General features: G+C 40.5%; 1 pseudogene; it reads right to left on the reverse strand.

Moving 5' to 3' along the window:
- Positions 1–898: 898 nt before the first annotated feature.
- Positions 899–1,960, reverse strand: LOC122801178 (annotated as a pseudogene).
- Positions 1,961–17,561: the final 15,601 nt, after the last annotated feature.

Genomic DNA, 17,561 nt, shown 5'->3' on the forward strand with positions numbered 1-17,561 from the left:
ACACTTTATAAATCTAGCATTAACACACTTAGTTGCTAGCAAAGACAGTTTCACATTCACAGGATTACTCCACAGGATATGACATCTGACATTCAAATGTTTGCTATTATGTTATGACTTCAGTCTCTACTGGGTTTCCAGTGATTTTCCAGGCAATACACAACCGTATGAGGCATTGACTACAAATATGAGGCAAACATGTGGTCAGCCTGCAAAACTCTGAACAGTAGAATGGTATGAGCTCAGTATATAACATACAGTTCAACACACTCCTCTGTGCCAGTTGTTTACTATAGCCATACCCTATATAGGTATCTTACATTTGTAAGAAAAGCATATAGGTTCATAGTTTTGTACTAGGTTAATGGCCCTGGAGCCTTTACAAGCCTAGCCCATAGAATTACCCTGTCATCATGCCACCCGTTAAACATTTTCTAAACTAAATGATGCCATGTTGAATGTCTGAATCTGTAGTGTTCTGATATCAGCAAGACTGCTAGTAGGACAGTGGGCACTTCTCATAAGCAGGACTAAAGTCATTTACTGCAGAACACCCCTCCACACACACACACACACACACACACACACACACACACACACACCTTTGGGACTACAATACACAATGCAGTTTACATGCAAATTAGAGCAAAAAAGGCTCCCAATTAGAATGTACTGATTAAAAAAAACATGGTTCTCAATTTATGGTCAGTTATAAAAGATATCATTCTTATAAGCAGTCTCATATAAACACAAGGCTAAAACTAATGCAATTAAAAATGTAAGACCTAATTGTACTTAAGCAAGCATGATTTGGAACTGGTTTTCATTATAACAGTTAAAAAGTATATCCTTAAATTTAAAATAAAAGCAGTGATTTTCAGTAATGCTTTCTCTCCGACTGTGTTGCTGCAAAACACTTCTTGTACTTTTCAAAAGAGGATGCTGTTAGAAAGCTCTGCTGCATTTTTTGGAATTACAGCCTGAATCTCAGACTCAATACCACAATGATCCTGCCCACAGAGGATTTGAAGTAGCCATTATCACCCCAGTCTGTATTCCATGAGTTAGCAGGCAGCCAGTAAGGAGTGCTGTTTTCTATGCCCCAGTCTAAGATCTTAATAGCATGACCCCCAACTGCTTCTCCAATGTGATGCTGGTACACAGCTGATTTATACAGCAGGAAGTCCTCATACACAGTGAAGGCTCCCTCCATGGGTCCATTTTTATAAATTTCTTCTATTATGCTTTCAGGAGGAGAAGGGACACAATAGGCAGATTCACCGTAAATCTTGTCCTTTTCATATGAAGGCGTATAACCAGCATCACACTTTTTCATACAGGGTGGTATGTCACATCCTTCTCCAGAACATGGTGGCCATGAGCCATTCATGTGATGTTCACAGGGAGGAATAGAATATGGCCTGCAACATATGCCAGAACCATACAGCCCCCCCAGACACAAAGCCACTTTCAGTCTAGTACTGCCATGTTCCTGATGGATTGCTACCATTGCATCCCATTCCACACTCAAAGCCACAGCATGAAAGCAGATCTTCAGCAGATACCTCCACATTTTGCTTTCTCCCAGAGTGGATGCAGACATGGTCAGACATAGACTCTACAGCAGCAAATGCCCAACATGAGCCAAAAGATCCCTGATCCCGGATCTATCAGATTGTTGGACAATTGGGCCACTGAGTTTGCGAATCAAAGTTATCAGGCAGCTTCACTTTTCCAGAATAGGAAATCTTTAAATGCAATTTTGGACCATGCAAATTGTACCACACAGACACTTCAAATAACTCTGATCCACGTTGTAAAAGTTTTGTCCAGCCTTCCATGTAGTATTTAATTGGTTAATGTGGTTGATTATATCCTGTGACCAGGTAGAGGAAGATGAAAAGTTTTGAAAGTTGGCAAAACCCAGGAGGAGACAAACTGTAACTAATAAATGCCACATGATGGATGCTGGTACAACTTAAATACAAATTGAAAACCACAGCTCACCATCATGACCTTGTCTGTATTCCCCCCAAGCCCCGCTGTATCATAGTAGCATTCACAGATGACATATGAATATTTACAACATCCCAGATAGCTGACCTAGCAGTGTCACAGTCAGTATTAGACAACAGACACTCCAGTAAAGGTCATATATGGGCTGACCTTTGCTGGGGTGTCTCAGGGGCCAGAGCTATGATCTATGTCACTGCAGACGGGCCAGCAGGAATGGCCATAGGTGCTGGGCAGCAAAATATGAGTCCAGCAAGTCTTGTTAAGATCTATTGTTTAACTTCCTAGTTCAAATTATTGCATCCCCCCTTCAGCATTCCATTACATGCTTAATTGATTGACATAGCTGTTATAGTGCTGAAGAGTTTCCTCAGAACAATGCAAATATTTAGGTTTGTGTAGTCACAGTCTGTCTTTGTGTAGATGGGTTCAGACCTGTTTTGCATAGGCAGCAGCTTACCTTGTGTAGGTAATGCTCATGAGCAGGTGATGGCCTTTGCACCGATTGCTGTCTCCCACTTGCTAATTGCATCCAGAGCAGCTGTGTTGTCTTTCCATTAGCCAATGCCATAGCAACACAGTGCTATAACTAAGTCCTTTATGTGGGCCTTGCCCCTTTTCCTTGCCTGTGAGAAGGACATTATGGAGGTGTGGGTGCTACAGCTTAACAGAGGGTAGGTGGAAATACCTCTTAGAACAAGAACTGTGGAGACAGCCCAACAAAATGGGGGACAAAGTTCCAGAATTAGGTACAGATTGTAAGTAAGTATTGCTGTTATACACACAGAAGAATTCTAGAGTAACAGGGTTTGTCTGGACATGCATTTTCTGCATGACTCGATGTCTGACAGTGATACGTCTATGACATACCTCTCAACTGTCCAGATATCTGCAGAATGCTGAGAGGTTTGCCTTTAATATTTGGTCTGTTCCTCAGACAATTTCAGTTTTTGAGAAATCAGTAGGGTAATGTGAGGATTGAAGTCAGTAAATGCTGACATCCATTTGTGTTTCAGACGTCATATCCTTCAGAGAAGTTATGTTACAACAAACCCATAACACTAGCAACTGTTTCAGTTTGTAACACCATTATGTGAGATATGTCCCTTTTTTCAGCCCCCTGTCCCCCAAGTATGTCAGACTTTTGTCCAGTGTTCAGTGTCTTGCAGTAAGAGGTTCAGAGGTATGGTATATCATTATTTAGTGACTTCACTCCTGATATCATCCCAGTGACTTTGCAGACTCCCAGAAGTGGTATCAGGCAGTGGGCATAAATATGTTCCCACACCCTGGACATTCTGTGGAAATCTGTACAGTTGAGAGTTATGTCTGTCTGGTCATTGTTAACAGACTGTCAAGACAGTGTAGCAGTGTAGTGTGCAAATGTCTGTTGGACTGAGTAGGGAGAGTGGCAGATGTGATTGTCATAGATCCTTTTCTGAGCATGCTGCTACAGTTCCAGGTGGTCTATCAGGTGTATATGTTTGTAGGGGCAGACTGAGAAATGTAATGTAACACCTCAAGATTCCCAGTACACTGTGACTTTGAGCAGTATTTGTTGGTGTAGTGTGTGACTGGCAGTCAGGATATGTTTGTTCAAACAGTCATTATAATCTAGAGTTCATTTGGGGTACTGGTATGTTACTGGGACTGTGGTGAAAATGGTTGTCAGTGGACAATTTCACACTGATGTCTGCTTTTCCCTACAGTTACATCCCTGTAGTGCATGATATATCTGCAAATGCATGAGTAATTCCCCACAGCTGATTTGGGTTAGTGTTGTTTTGGTCTGACTGTAGTTCAGAAGGTGCTGGGTGAAATGGTTGGCAGCTCTCATTGTTTCTTCCCTTCTGTTTCATGACTGCAGTCATACCTCTCCACTGTCTAGATTTCTATACCCTCTCCAGATGCATGGCTCTTATTTTTGGTCTGTTCCCAATAATAGTTGTAGTTTCCTGACAAATCATTGGGATGATGTGAGCGTTGACACCACTAAATGATGACAATAATTTGTGTTTCAGAACTGAAATTTATCAGAAAACATGTTAAAACAAACCGTGATACTGTAGCAAACCTCTACGTTTATAACAGCCATATTTCAAATATGTCACTGTTGTTTGCCCTTCATCCCCCACTTTGTCAGGCTTTTTGCAGATGTCTTGCAGTATGAGGTTCAGTATATATACATATGTAGATATATGTGTATATATATATATATATATATATATATATATATATATATATATATATATATATATATATATATACACACACACACACACACACACACACACACACACACACACACACACAGACACATATATATGTATATAAGACTACTAATTCCACAGGTTTCTACCTAATGTTGGATGACCATCCTGCATTTGTAATTCTCACAACTCATGTGGAGTAGTAGTAGCTGCTGTGACTGGACTGCACAGGGTCCTGGGTTTAAAGCTTGCCAGGGATGTGTACTTTTCCCTTATGTTAAATGATATGTTGGTAAAAGCATTACAAATTCCCACAGCTCAGATGGTGTAGAGGTACATTGCTGTGATTGTAGTACACAGTGTCATGGGTTCAAGAGTTGGTACTGATGCCTTTTTTTTCATTAATTTTAAGTGATCATAATGCATGGTATGTTTGTAAAAGCATTGCAAATCCTTATAGCTCAGATGGTGTAGTAGTATGTTGCTGCGATTGTAGTGTACAGGGTCTTGCATTCGAGAATTGGCAGGACTGGTTATTTTTTTGCTAGGCAGAACAAGGACAGATGGAGACAGAGTTATTAAAGCTCTTTTAAGCAGTTGTAAGTGGGTTTGCATGGTTTTGCCTGAAGCTAAGTGAAGCTAGCAGATGGTTAAGTCCTCTTAGTTTCGCTTAGCGGTGCTTATTTCCATTTACACCTGTGCTAATTTTAAATAAAGAAAAGTAAAAAAAGGGTGACAGAAAAGTGGTGAAATGGGGGCAAACAGGGAGTAAAACATTAGGAAATAAAGCTGGTAATGTGCAGGATGGGTGTAGGAAAGGACCATAGCTCTACATTTCTTCTGCAGTAACAGCTGTGACTGATGTGGCAAATTTGCAATTTACAGACTCACACCACACAGGGAGGGGTGCTGGCAACATACATTTGTAGAGTAGTTTGGTTGTAGATTGTTTTACGTCACTGGACATGGTGACAAAATGTTGAGTTATGTATGAGACAATGATTCCTTTTGTGGGGCAGATGCCCTTTTTTTTTAAAGTGAGAGTGGGATGTTGGGGAAGGGCTATAGGTATGATTCGGGAGGTAGGTTGGGTAGAATAGGTTGCATATGCAGACAGACAAGACACACAAGGCAGCAGACAGAGGTGGTATATGACATATGAGGGTGGTAAACACCTTGGACAGAGAGGGTGGTTGGGAATCAAAGGCCCATGAGCCCCCAAAAGGATACAGTGGGACTGAGGTCCCCACCTATGGACAGTCACCACTGCACCTTCACGGCCCAGAAGATGGCTGTTCTGGGGGCTGGACAATAAAGGAAGATGCCCCTCCAGGTGCACCAGGTGGCCCTCCATCTGGCTCAGCCATCCATCCAACTTGGAGTGGATGATGCTGCACACATACCCCAGAACATGTTGCAGGTGACGGGCTCCTCTCAGCACCTGAGCCCATGGTGGGAATGGGTCCCATCCCCTGAGGTGGTTCTACCCAAAGGTGGTGCAGGACCAGTGGAGGAGGATGTTCCAGGTTGGGTCCCAGACATGCTGGGGCCCGGTGATGTCTAGATGAGGCAGGACAGGCGGATCCACCGAGTTCAGCCTTCCCAAATGTGCTATGGTGTTGTGGTTTTTCCAAGATATATCAGTTAGTCATGAACAAAACATTTCAAAATTAGTTGTAACAGCATGCATGGGTATTTCAATTAACCCAAACCAACAGATTTGAAACAGTAGCATAGCAAATAGAACACATGCATAAATAGAACAACAGTAAGTATTTTAACAGCATGCAAGTTACATAGACAGCAATGGGCCACCAATAATGATATTTGAACAAGGTATGTTAATATGCAACCAATTAAATATATGAACAATAATATAACACATGCCCCAACAACAGGTTTTGAGGACAACATACCCATAGTATATGAATAATAATTACTGATGCAGATGAGGGGTGAGTGGAGAGAAAACAGTCCATTAACAACTGTATAGGCTTTTATTTTTCACAACAGTACTGATCAATACTCTACAGGTCTGTCCTCACTTTATATCTACCTATGGCCCATAGCTTCTGTAGCACATACATACCTGTTAGAGTGCCAACCTGTAATGGCATTGGGCAGACTGGGAGAGCTATGGCTACATTACTGGAGGGGGATTGTACATGTCTGAGTTACATACTTGAATAAGAAGGGGTACCCTTAACTGATGTGTGAGTCTGCTACTGGCATACTTCACTTGGATTCTTATCTTTGTCCAAGGTGATTTGCAGCTGTGACCACTAGCCATGATGGCATGACACTTGAGAGACATGTATCGGGAAGAGTACATGTTGTATGTACCTATCCTGCTGTCATTTGCAGGAAGGGGGTTGGACAGTGGGACAGTTGTACACAGTGTAATGGTATACCCTTCATACAGCTACTACAAACATTTATTTACCTGTATGACCTGTGGAGAAAATATCTGTTATCACTATCTGACTGCTTCTACAAATATTCAACATTTATTGAGGGTATATATGCACACATCTCAGTACCACTCCCTGGATTTGAACCATGTCTGGCTGTGCTAAAATGAACAACAAGGCTATTTCTCATTACACTTAGCTACTAGGGAACTGCTGCTTCTTGTTTGACTGTTTTCTGCCTAATACTCTGTGGATTATATAGTCTGACCTTGTAATCCTGAGATTCCTGCATGACAGATAGTGTACCGTGTATTAATCCTTTGAAATAATACAATCTGGAAAGCAAAGTTTAACACAAAGCAATGCAGTAGGGGACACATTATAATACACTGGACATTACTCTTCAGGGTTTGGATCTTAGTGCATAACATATGTCATATTTCATTTAAATGTTGTTTTACAGCTCCACAATCTACTGTTTTGCATAATAGCTAGTTCAAAAAACAACCTCAGTTAATTCATGCTGTCAAAGCTATATTTGCTGTGAAGAACCTGTACACATTCTATTTCTACAACATACCAGAGTAAACACAACAGTTGGTGGTTTAGGTCTTTATTGTACTTATATGATGCAGTGTGTTACTACTGAATATTCTGTAGATCAATATTAGTCTGGCAAACTTTTATTTAATCATTCGACAGAGACCACAGTACACCTACTGGCAGTAAATAATTTACTCCTTATTTACTTCACTATATACTGCAAGGTAGATCTGTACTCACAGTCCTGTTGGCACAGCTTTGTCAGTCTATCAGCATGGGCCTCAACATTCCTATCCCTCTCTGCTGCACATATAGGGGAAGAAAACAAACATTATGCATACTTGTCTATCACATACTCAGCCTAGGATTTAGTACAGCTATGGATGAGATACTTATAAACTACTGGAGCTTTCCGTGCCTGTGCATCTTAGGTCCACTGGACCAAGAGCTTCCCCTTCCTCCACTTTAGGTCAGCATGATGATGCTGTACCTGTTCACCAGTTTGGGGGATTCCAGTGGTACTGGTGAGGTTGCGTGCCAGATGGTCCCAGGCCTCCACTTTGTATTGAGAGCCCTAGTACTGGCCCTGCAGCAGTCTGCCATCATAGTTTTCTACAAGGAGCCCAACCATGACTCTGGACTCCTGAATGCCCCAGCTCTGCGCCCGAAAGCGCTCTCCCTCTCCACTGCCAGACATGGCTCCTGCATAGATCAGACTACAAAAGGTTATGGCTGTATTCCCACCTGTGTGGTTTAAATAAGGCCATATTCCTGCCCTTTGCCATCATTGGACCATTTTGAAAATGCTAAGCTCAGCTAAGCGGTGCACAAATCCACTAAGCTGAGTTGAACAGTCCATAATGGGGTAAATGCGGAGCACTGCTTAACAGTGCACAAATCTGCTTAGCTGAGCTAACTGTTGCTTAGAATTTACATCTAAGCATTGCTTAAACTGGCTAAGCATGGCTGAGCACTGCTTAGCATTGCTCAGTTTTCATTTAAAAAATCAGAATTGTAGATTAATTCATCATTTCTGACATATTATTAAGTGTATATAATTTACTTTACATGACATCCCTATATGTGCTTTCATTACATTACCTTGGGGTGAGACTACACTGTATGGGACACTTGTGTATTCATTGGTGATTTCACATGTTATATGCACTCACACTTCCATTTTGAACGAGCTACTCTACCCTGGATAACAAATATCAATTACTACATAGTTTAATACAAAAAAATAATTTTAACAATGCTTTCTCATGTAACAATGCTTTGGTACTTGAACTGTGAGCTCCAGCATGCAAAGCCAGGTTTCTAACCACTATGCTGTCTTGTCAGCAAGGATTTTTGCTATACATTTGTATTTAGCTCCTATAAGATGTTTAACGGATGCTGAGTAGAGGGCCGTAACGCACACACCCACTCAGCTATGCTTAAACTTAACTTAGAATGGAAAAAAATAATAAAAGCACTTTAATTACATGTAAGTCATATTTGGTAATGCACTATATGTCATTCTATCAACTGTCTAAGTCTGTATGGGACAGATCAGGACTCAAGTCACTACATAATGGCATACATTTGAGTTTCAGACTTAATCTTTCCCTACATGTTGCTATGTTAATACAAACCCTGTTCCTCTATCACTTGTTTAAGTTTGAAAGGGCAATATTTATGATATGTCCCTATTTGTCCCCCCATCATTTTAGGCTTTGGCCAGTTTTTTGCTCTAAGAAGTTGAGAGATATTAAAGGTGCCATATGGCACTTTTGCATTGCAGGGGGTGTGTGACAGTACCTGTCACACACCCCGTGCATTGCTTCCAACTTAAACTCCTGCTTTCAGTGTCCTTGGACACTGAAACCAGCTAGAAAGTGCTGTACAGCACTTTAAAAATGCAAGGGGTGTGTGACAGTGCCTGCCACACACCCCCTGCATTGCTTCTGATTTAAATAGCTGCTTTCAGTGCCTGCAGACACTTACAGCAGTTAGAAAGTGTTATATGGCACTTTGACAATGCAGGGAGTGTACACCCCCCCCCCATTGCTTACTATTCACATTTCCTGCTTTCAGCGTCTGCAGACACTGAAAGCACTTAGAAAGTGCTGTATGGCACTTTCAGAGTGCAGGGGTAGTGTTGGTTGTGTGATCACTACAAAAACATGCCCCCTGCTCTCAGTAGTGTTTGTGTCCACTTAGCCATTATTAGTAGAATGCCTTCATGAATAAATAAGGTATGCTGCTGTAAAGGCTATGCAGAAGCAGACACCATTCACTCTGTGCAGGAATAACACTATTCCTGCATGGAGTTTATTGAATCCTGGGGAAACTCTCCTGCCGGTGCTGATAAATGTTTTTACTAACATGTACTTTTTATCATACAGTTAAAGAAGAATGATACTAAATCCACAATAGAATGCATGCCTGAGATTACAGCAGAAATACTGAAAGAATGAACCCAATACAATGAGAAGACAGAGCTGCATTAGTGCAAAGATATTCAAAAGTGGTTGTGTGAGCACTCATTGCATTAAATATGTAAGCCACATGTGTACAACCGAGAATGTACAACTGTATGTCCTGCTAATACTACAGAGGAAATGGGAATTGGTGGTATTCACTTTTTAATTTCCTGCTGCAAAGCTGTGTCTGTGCCAAGGAGAGGTAACACACTCCCATTATGTTTTGCAGTTTCATTACTATCATAGATCAAATCCAGAGCTGTGTAAAATTATTTAACACACACGGTGAAGTGTGTCAGTATTTAACATTTAATATCAGCTTGGATGACATGGACTGCATTAATTACACCTTGAATCAGCAGTGTATATAGCACACCTTTTAAAGACATTCCCCATGATTCAATAAACTCTGTGTAGGAATAGTGTCATTCCTACATGGAGTAAATGGTGTCCGCTTCCGCATAGCTGTAACAGCACTGCACCTTACATATTAATGAAGACATGCTACTGAGAATGGCTGTGCAGACAGGAACAGTGAAGGAGTGCAGGGGGAGTGTTTCAGTAGTGCTCACACATCCAACACACCCCCTGCACCCTGAAAGTGTTGTACACCACTTTCTAACTGCTTTCAGTGTCCATGGACACTGAAAGCAGGAAATCAAATAGGAAGCAATGCAGTGGATGTACACACCCCCTGCATTGTCAAAGTTCTGTATGGCACTTTCTAATGCTTTCAGTGTCCATGGACATTGAAAGCAGGAGTTTAAACAGGAAGCAACGCAGAGGTGCGTGACAGGTACCATCACACCTCCTTTGCATTGTAAACGTGCCGTACAGCACTTCCTAACTGCTTTCAGTGTCCATGAACACTGAAAGCAGAAATTTAAATAGGAAGCAATGTAGGGGGTTTGTAACAGGTACTGTCACACACCCCCTGCATTGTGAAAGTGCCATATGGCACTTTAGCCATACATCTGAACCTCTTAGAGCCAAAAATCTGAGCAAAGCCTAAAATGATGGGGGGCATACCTCTCAACCTCTTAGAGCCAAAAATCTGGACAAAGCCTAAACTGCTGGGGGACAAATAGTGACAGATTATAAATATTGCCCTTACAAACTTAGAAAGCTGATAGAGGAACAGGGTTTGTATCAACATAACATGTAGGGAAGGATTAGAAGTCTGAAACTCAAATGTATGCCATTATGTAGTGACTTCAATCCTGATATTGCTCATACAGATTTAGATAGTTGATAGAATGACAGTTAGTCCATTAGCAAATATGACTTACAAGTAATATCGATACTTGTAATTAGAGTTCTTGTATTAATTTTCTTTTTTTTCCATTCTAAGTTAAGTTTAAGCATAGCTGAGCAGGTTTGCATGTTACAGCCCTCTACTTAGCATTGCTTAAATATCTCATAGGAGCTAAATACAAACGTATAGCTAAAACCCTTAATGGTGAGATAGTGTAGTGGTTAGAGTCTCGGCTTTCCATGCAGCAGTTCACAGGTCGAGTACTATGACAAGCCCTTTATTTTTATATGGGAAATCATTGTTAAAATTTATGTTTTTTATTTTAAATTATGTAGAAATTGATATTTGTTAACTAGGGTAGTGTAGCTGGTTCAAAATAGAAGTGTGAGTGCATATAACATGTGACATCACCCATGAATACACAAGTGCCCCATACAGTAAAGTCACACCCAAGGTAATGTAATGAAAGCACATAGAGGGATGTCATGTAAAGTAAATCACATGCACTTAATAATATGTCAGTAATGATTAATTAAATTACAATTCTGATATTTTTTAAAATGAAAACTGAGCAATGCTTAGCAGTGCTTACCTCTGCGTAGCCGGTTTAAGTATTGCTTAGACATAAATTCTAATCAGCAGTCACCTCAGCTAAGCGGATTTGTGCAATGCTTAGCTGAGTTTAGCATTTTCAAAATGGTTCAATGATGGCAAATGGCAGGAATATGGCCTTATTTAAACCGCACAGGTGGGAATACAGCCATAACCTGTTGTAGTTCAATCTCTGCAGGAACCATTTCTGGCATTGGAGAAGGAGCGGGCTTTTGGGTGCAGTGCTGGGGCATTCTGGAGTCCAAGGTCATGGCTGGACTCCTTGTAGAACACCATGATGACAGACTGCTGCAGGGCCAGTACCAGGGCTTTCAAGGCAAAGAAGAGGCCTGGGACTGTCTGGCATGTGACCTCACCAGTGTCACTAGCATCCCCCGAACTGGTGAGCAGGTATAGCATCATTATGCTGACCTAAAGCATAGGAAGGGGGCACTCTTGGCCAGTGGATCCAAGATGCTCGGGCATGGAATGTTCCAGTAGTGAGTAAGTATCTCATCCATAGCTGTACCAAACTGCAGCCTGAGTATGTGATAGACAGGTAAGCATAATGTTTGTTTTCTCCCCTACAGCTCCAGCAGAGAGAGCTAGCAGTGTGGAGGCCCATGCCAACAGACAGTCAAGAATACGCTGAGAGGCTGGTGAGTACAGGTCTATTTTGCATTATACAGTATAGTGCAATAATAAAGAAGGAGCATATAGTTTACTGCCTGTAGGTATAGTGTGTTAAGTGTCTACTGAATAAATAACATTTGCCAGACTAATATTTGTCTACAGGATATGCAGTAGTAAAGCACTGCATCATATTACAAAAAATAAAAACTTATACCACAAACTGTTGTGTTTACTCTGGTATGTTGTTGTAGAAATAGAATGTGTACAGGTTCTTCACAGCAAATATGGCTTTGACAGCATTAATGAACTGAGGCTGCACTTAGAACCAGTCATTATGCAAAACAGTAAATTGTGGAGCTGTAAAACAAGATATCAATAAAATATGAAATATGTTATGCCCTAAGATCTAAACCCAGAATAGTAATGTCTAAAGTATTATAGTATGTCCCATGCAGCATTGTCTTGTGTTAACCTTTGCTTTCCAGATTGTATTATTTCAAAGGATTAATACACAGTACAATATCTATCTGCTATGCATGAATCTCAGGATTACAAGGTCAGACTGTCTAACCCAGAGAGTATTAGGCAGAAATTAGTCAAGTAAGGGACAGCAGTTTCCCAGTTGCTCAGTGTGATGAGGAAATAGCCTTGTTAATTTTAGCACACCCAGACATGGTTTGAATCCAGGGCGTGGTACTGAGATGTGTGCATATATACCCTCAAGAAATCTTGAATATTTGTAGAAACAGTCAGAAGGTGGTGACAGATATTTTCTCCACAGGTCTTACAGGTAGAGAAATGTGTGTGGTTGCTGTATGAAGGATATACTAATACATTGTGTACAACTGTTCCACTGTCCAACCCCATGCCTGCAAATGACAGCAGGATAGGTACATACACCATGCACTCTTCCCGATACATGTCTCTCAAGTGTCATGCTGTCATGGCTAGTGCTCACTGCTGTCAATAACCTTGGACACAGATAGGAATCCATGGAAGTATGCCAATAGCACTCACACAACATCAGTCCTGGGTACCCCTTCTTTGTCAGATATGTAACCCTGACATGTATAAGCCCTCTCTAGTAATGTACCATTAGTTGTCACAGTCTGTTCCATACCACTACAGGTTGACAGTTTAACAGGTATGTATGTACTACAGAAGCAATGGGCCATAGGTAGATGTAAAGTAAGGTCAGACCTGCAGAGTATTGAGCAGTACTGTTGTAGAAAATAGAAGCCTATGCAGTTGTTAATGGACTTTTTTCTCTCCCTCCCACCCCTCATCTGCATCACTAATTATTATTCATATACTACAGGTATGTTTTTCTCAAAACCTATTGCTGGGACTTGTGCTCTATTATTGTTCATATATTTAATTGTTTGCATATCAACATATCTTGTTCAAATACCATTGTTGGTCGCCTGTTGCAGTCAATGTAACTGGCATGCTGTTACAATGCTTACTGTTGTTCCATTTATTTATGTGTTCTGTTTGCTATGCAACTGTGTCAAATCTGTTATTTTTGGTTAATTGGAACACCCACACATGCTGTTAAAACTAAATTTGAAATGTTTTGTTCAAGACTAACCAATATATCTTGGAAAACCTCAACACCATAGCACATTTGGGAAGGCAGATCCCAGCAGATCTTCCTGTCCCACCTCATCTGGCCATGGCACCAGCTCCCAGCATGTCTGGGACCAAACCTGGAACTTCCTCATCCACTGTTCCTGCACCACCTTCTGGTGGAACCACCTGTGGGGACCAGGCCAATCCCACCCCCTGGCACGGCACAGAGAGGAGCCCATCATCCACTGCCATTTCTGGGGTATGGTGCACAGTGTCATCTGCTCCAAGTTGGATGGATGGCTAAGCCAGATGGAGGGTCGCCTGGCACACCTGGAGGGGCAGGCTGCCCCTGTTGTCCAGCCCCCAGCACAGCCACCTTTGAGGTCATGAACTTGCAGTGGTGACTGCCCATGGGTGGGGATGTCAGTCCCACTGTATCCATTTTGGGGCTCATGAGCCTCCAATTCCCAACCACCCTCCCACATCCAAGGTGTTTACCCCCTCATGTGTCATACACCACCCCTGTCTGCTGTCTTGTCTGTCTTTCCTACCCAACTTACCTCCCCAAATGTACCGACAACCTTTCCCCAACATCCCACTCTCACGTTAAAAAAGGGGGCATCTGCCCCCCCCAAAATGTATCGCCCCATACATAGCTATCAATTTCACACACATGTCTACTGGGCACATATAATGTGGTCCAATTAGCTTGACAACACATTTCTGTTGTCCTCATCCCTCTCTCTGGGGTTTGAAGGTCCAAGTTCATTCCCAAAATCTTTACAAATTCACAGCTGTTGCTGTAGAAGAAATGGACAGCTATGGTCTTTTCCTACAACCGTCCTGTACATCCCTAGCTGCCTTTCATATTGTCTTTCCCTCTGCATACCCCTTTTTCACCACTTTCTTATCACACCTTTTTTCCTTTCTTTTTCTGAAATTAGCTTGGGAGTAAGCGGGAATCAGTACTGCTAAGCAAAACTAAGGGGACTTACCTGTCTGTTACCATCTCTTAGCTTCATGCAAAACCATGCAAACCCACTTACAACTGCTTAAAAGTGCTTTAATCACTCTGTCTCTATCAGCCCTTCAACAAAATAATTTGTGCTGCCAAGACTTGAACCCAGGATGCTGTAAATTATAATCACAGCAATGTACCACTTCACCATCAGAGCTTTAAACAATGGCAATGCTTTTACAAACAAATCATGCATTATGGTAATTTAACATTAATGAAAAAAGTCATCACTACCAAGTCTTTAACCCAGGACTCTGTGCACTACAGTCAGAGCAATGCACTGCTATGCCATATGAGCTGGGGGAGTTTACAATGCTTTTTCAAACATATCATGCATTACAGTCATTTAAAATAAGGGAAAAAGTCCACATCACTTGCAAGTCTCAAACCCAGGACCCAAGACTATCTGGCATGGAAACTACCACTACTCCACATGAACAGTGTGAATTAGCAATGCTTCAGTAAATATATCATGCAGGATGGTCATCTGACATTTGGGAGAAAAACTTGTGGAATTACTAATGTTACACACACACACACACACACATATATATATATATATATATATATATATATATATATATATATATATATATATACTCAATCCATACTCAACCTCTCTTATATTCAATCCATACTCAACCTCTCTTATATATATATATATACATATATACATATAAATATATATATACATATAAATATATATATATATATATTATAAACATATAAATATATATATATATATATATATATATAGACAGATATATATATATTATAAACATATATATATATATTATACTAGCTGTACCCGGCCACGCGTTGTTGTGGCTCAGTCTGGTTAAATGGAAAAGAAAGAAAAGAGAAAGCGCACATTTCTAATATGTTTAATTTCACAATGCTTGTGGGTATACAATATTTTTTCTTGTTCCATTGTCTGTGCAGATATAGAGATTGTCTTGTTTGCCGACTCTAGAACATGCAACATATAATTGTCCATGTGAGAAGCAATCCATGTATAGATCTAAACTGCACAATTCTAAAGATTGACCCTGAGCTTTGTTGATGGTGATCGAGTGAATTCAAAAATTCTGCTGGATAATTAACCGCTTCATCTGCTTCCACAACAGTATCGACAGACTTGTATATGACTGCCTCACTTTGAATGTTAGACTGAATGATATTGTTAAGTTCGTAGACGTCTTTGTTCTTGGCCGCAAGAATAGCTCATTCAGTCAGATCGATTGCATTGAAAAAGAAGTAAGAAAGTTATAACAAAAACCTATAAAATTGCATATTTGTATACAAATACATAGAATCCATAGTAGGTATATAAAAGCATGCGCGTATTCGAATGCAACGTGTGACATCTATATAATAGTAGGTATATAAAAACACGCACGTATTCGAATGCAACATTGTGTGAAAATTTGAAAGCAATCAGTGAAGAACTTTCAGAGATTTAAGATTTTGAACAAACGAACATTTATGATCTGCTTTAGTTCATCCAAATAATGCCTCGTAGAAGATCAAACAGGTCATCGTACTCGCGGAGCAGAAGTAGTGTGACGAGTAATTGCAAATCAAACTGAGGAAGAACAGGCATCAGTGAACAAGTGAAACAGACAAAGAATGGCTCAAATACGTGCCGAGGAAACAGCAGAGCGACGTGCAGCCAGACTTGAGGATGCACGGTTGTGAGCACAGCGATCGTGTTCTGCAGCTTCAGATCTGCGTTGTTCTCCTCGATCGACACCAGCGGACGAAATAAATGCTTGCCTGAAATACTCTACTTTGTGGCGACATGTAAAGATGTTAAAATTAACTACAAATATGCGTGACCAGCTGCAAAGCGATTGATCAGCTGAGATATTCTCACATCAATTGCTGGAAATTGGGAACGGAAAGGTGCCAGTTGTTTTGACCTCAGGACGAATTTCATTGCCTCATAACTTCTGCAATTTAGTAACGTCAAAAGAAAAATTGGTTGAAAAAGTATTTCCCAATATTCAAACCAATTATAAGAATCACGATTGGCTGACTGAACGAGCTATTCTTGCGGCCAAGAACAAAGACGTCTACGAACTTAACAATATTAATCAGTCTAACATTCAAAGTGAGGCAGTCACATACAAGTCCATCGACACTGTTGTGGAAGCAGATGAAGCGGTTAATTATCCAACAGAATTTTTAATTCACTCAATCTGCCAGGGATGCCACCGCAAGTACTGCAATTGAAAATCGGCGTGCCAATTATCATGTTGCAAAATATCAACCAGCCAAAGCTTTGCAACGGCACGTGGCTTGCAGTAAAAAAATTAATGAGCAACGTCACAGAAGCAACAATTTGACAGGACCTTTCAAAGTGAAGATGTCCTCATTCCTCGCATTCCTATGATTCCAATGGATATGCCAGTTTAATTTAAGAGATTGCAATTCCCAATTCAATTGGCATTTGCAATCACCATCAACAAAGCTCAGGGCCAATCTTTTGAATTGTGCGGTTTAGATCTACACACAGATTGCTTCTCACATGGACAATTATATGTTGCATGTTCTAGAGTCGGCAAACCAGACAATCTCTATACCTGCACAGACAGTGGAACAACAAAAAATATTGTATACCCACAAGCATTGTGAAATTAAACATATTAGAAACGTGCACTTTCTCTTTTCTTTCTTTTCCATTTAACCAGACTGTGCCACAGCAACGCGTGGCTGGGTACAGCTATATATATATATATATATATACATATATATATATATATATATATATATACATATATATATATATATATATATATATATATATATATATATATATATATACACATATATATATATATATAT

The sequence above is a fragment of the Protopterus annectens genome, chromosome 4.part1 (genome assembly GCF_019279795.1).
Source record: "Protopterus annectens isolate FY-2018-M chromosome 4.part1, PAN1.0, whole genome shotgun sequence".
Taxonomy (NCBI): domain Eukaryota; kingdom Metazoa; phylum Chordata; order Ceratodontiformes; family Protopteridae; genus Protopterus; species Protopterus annectens.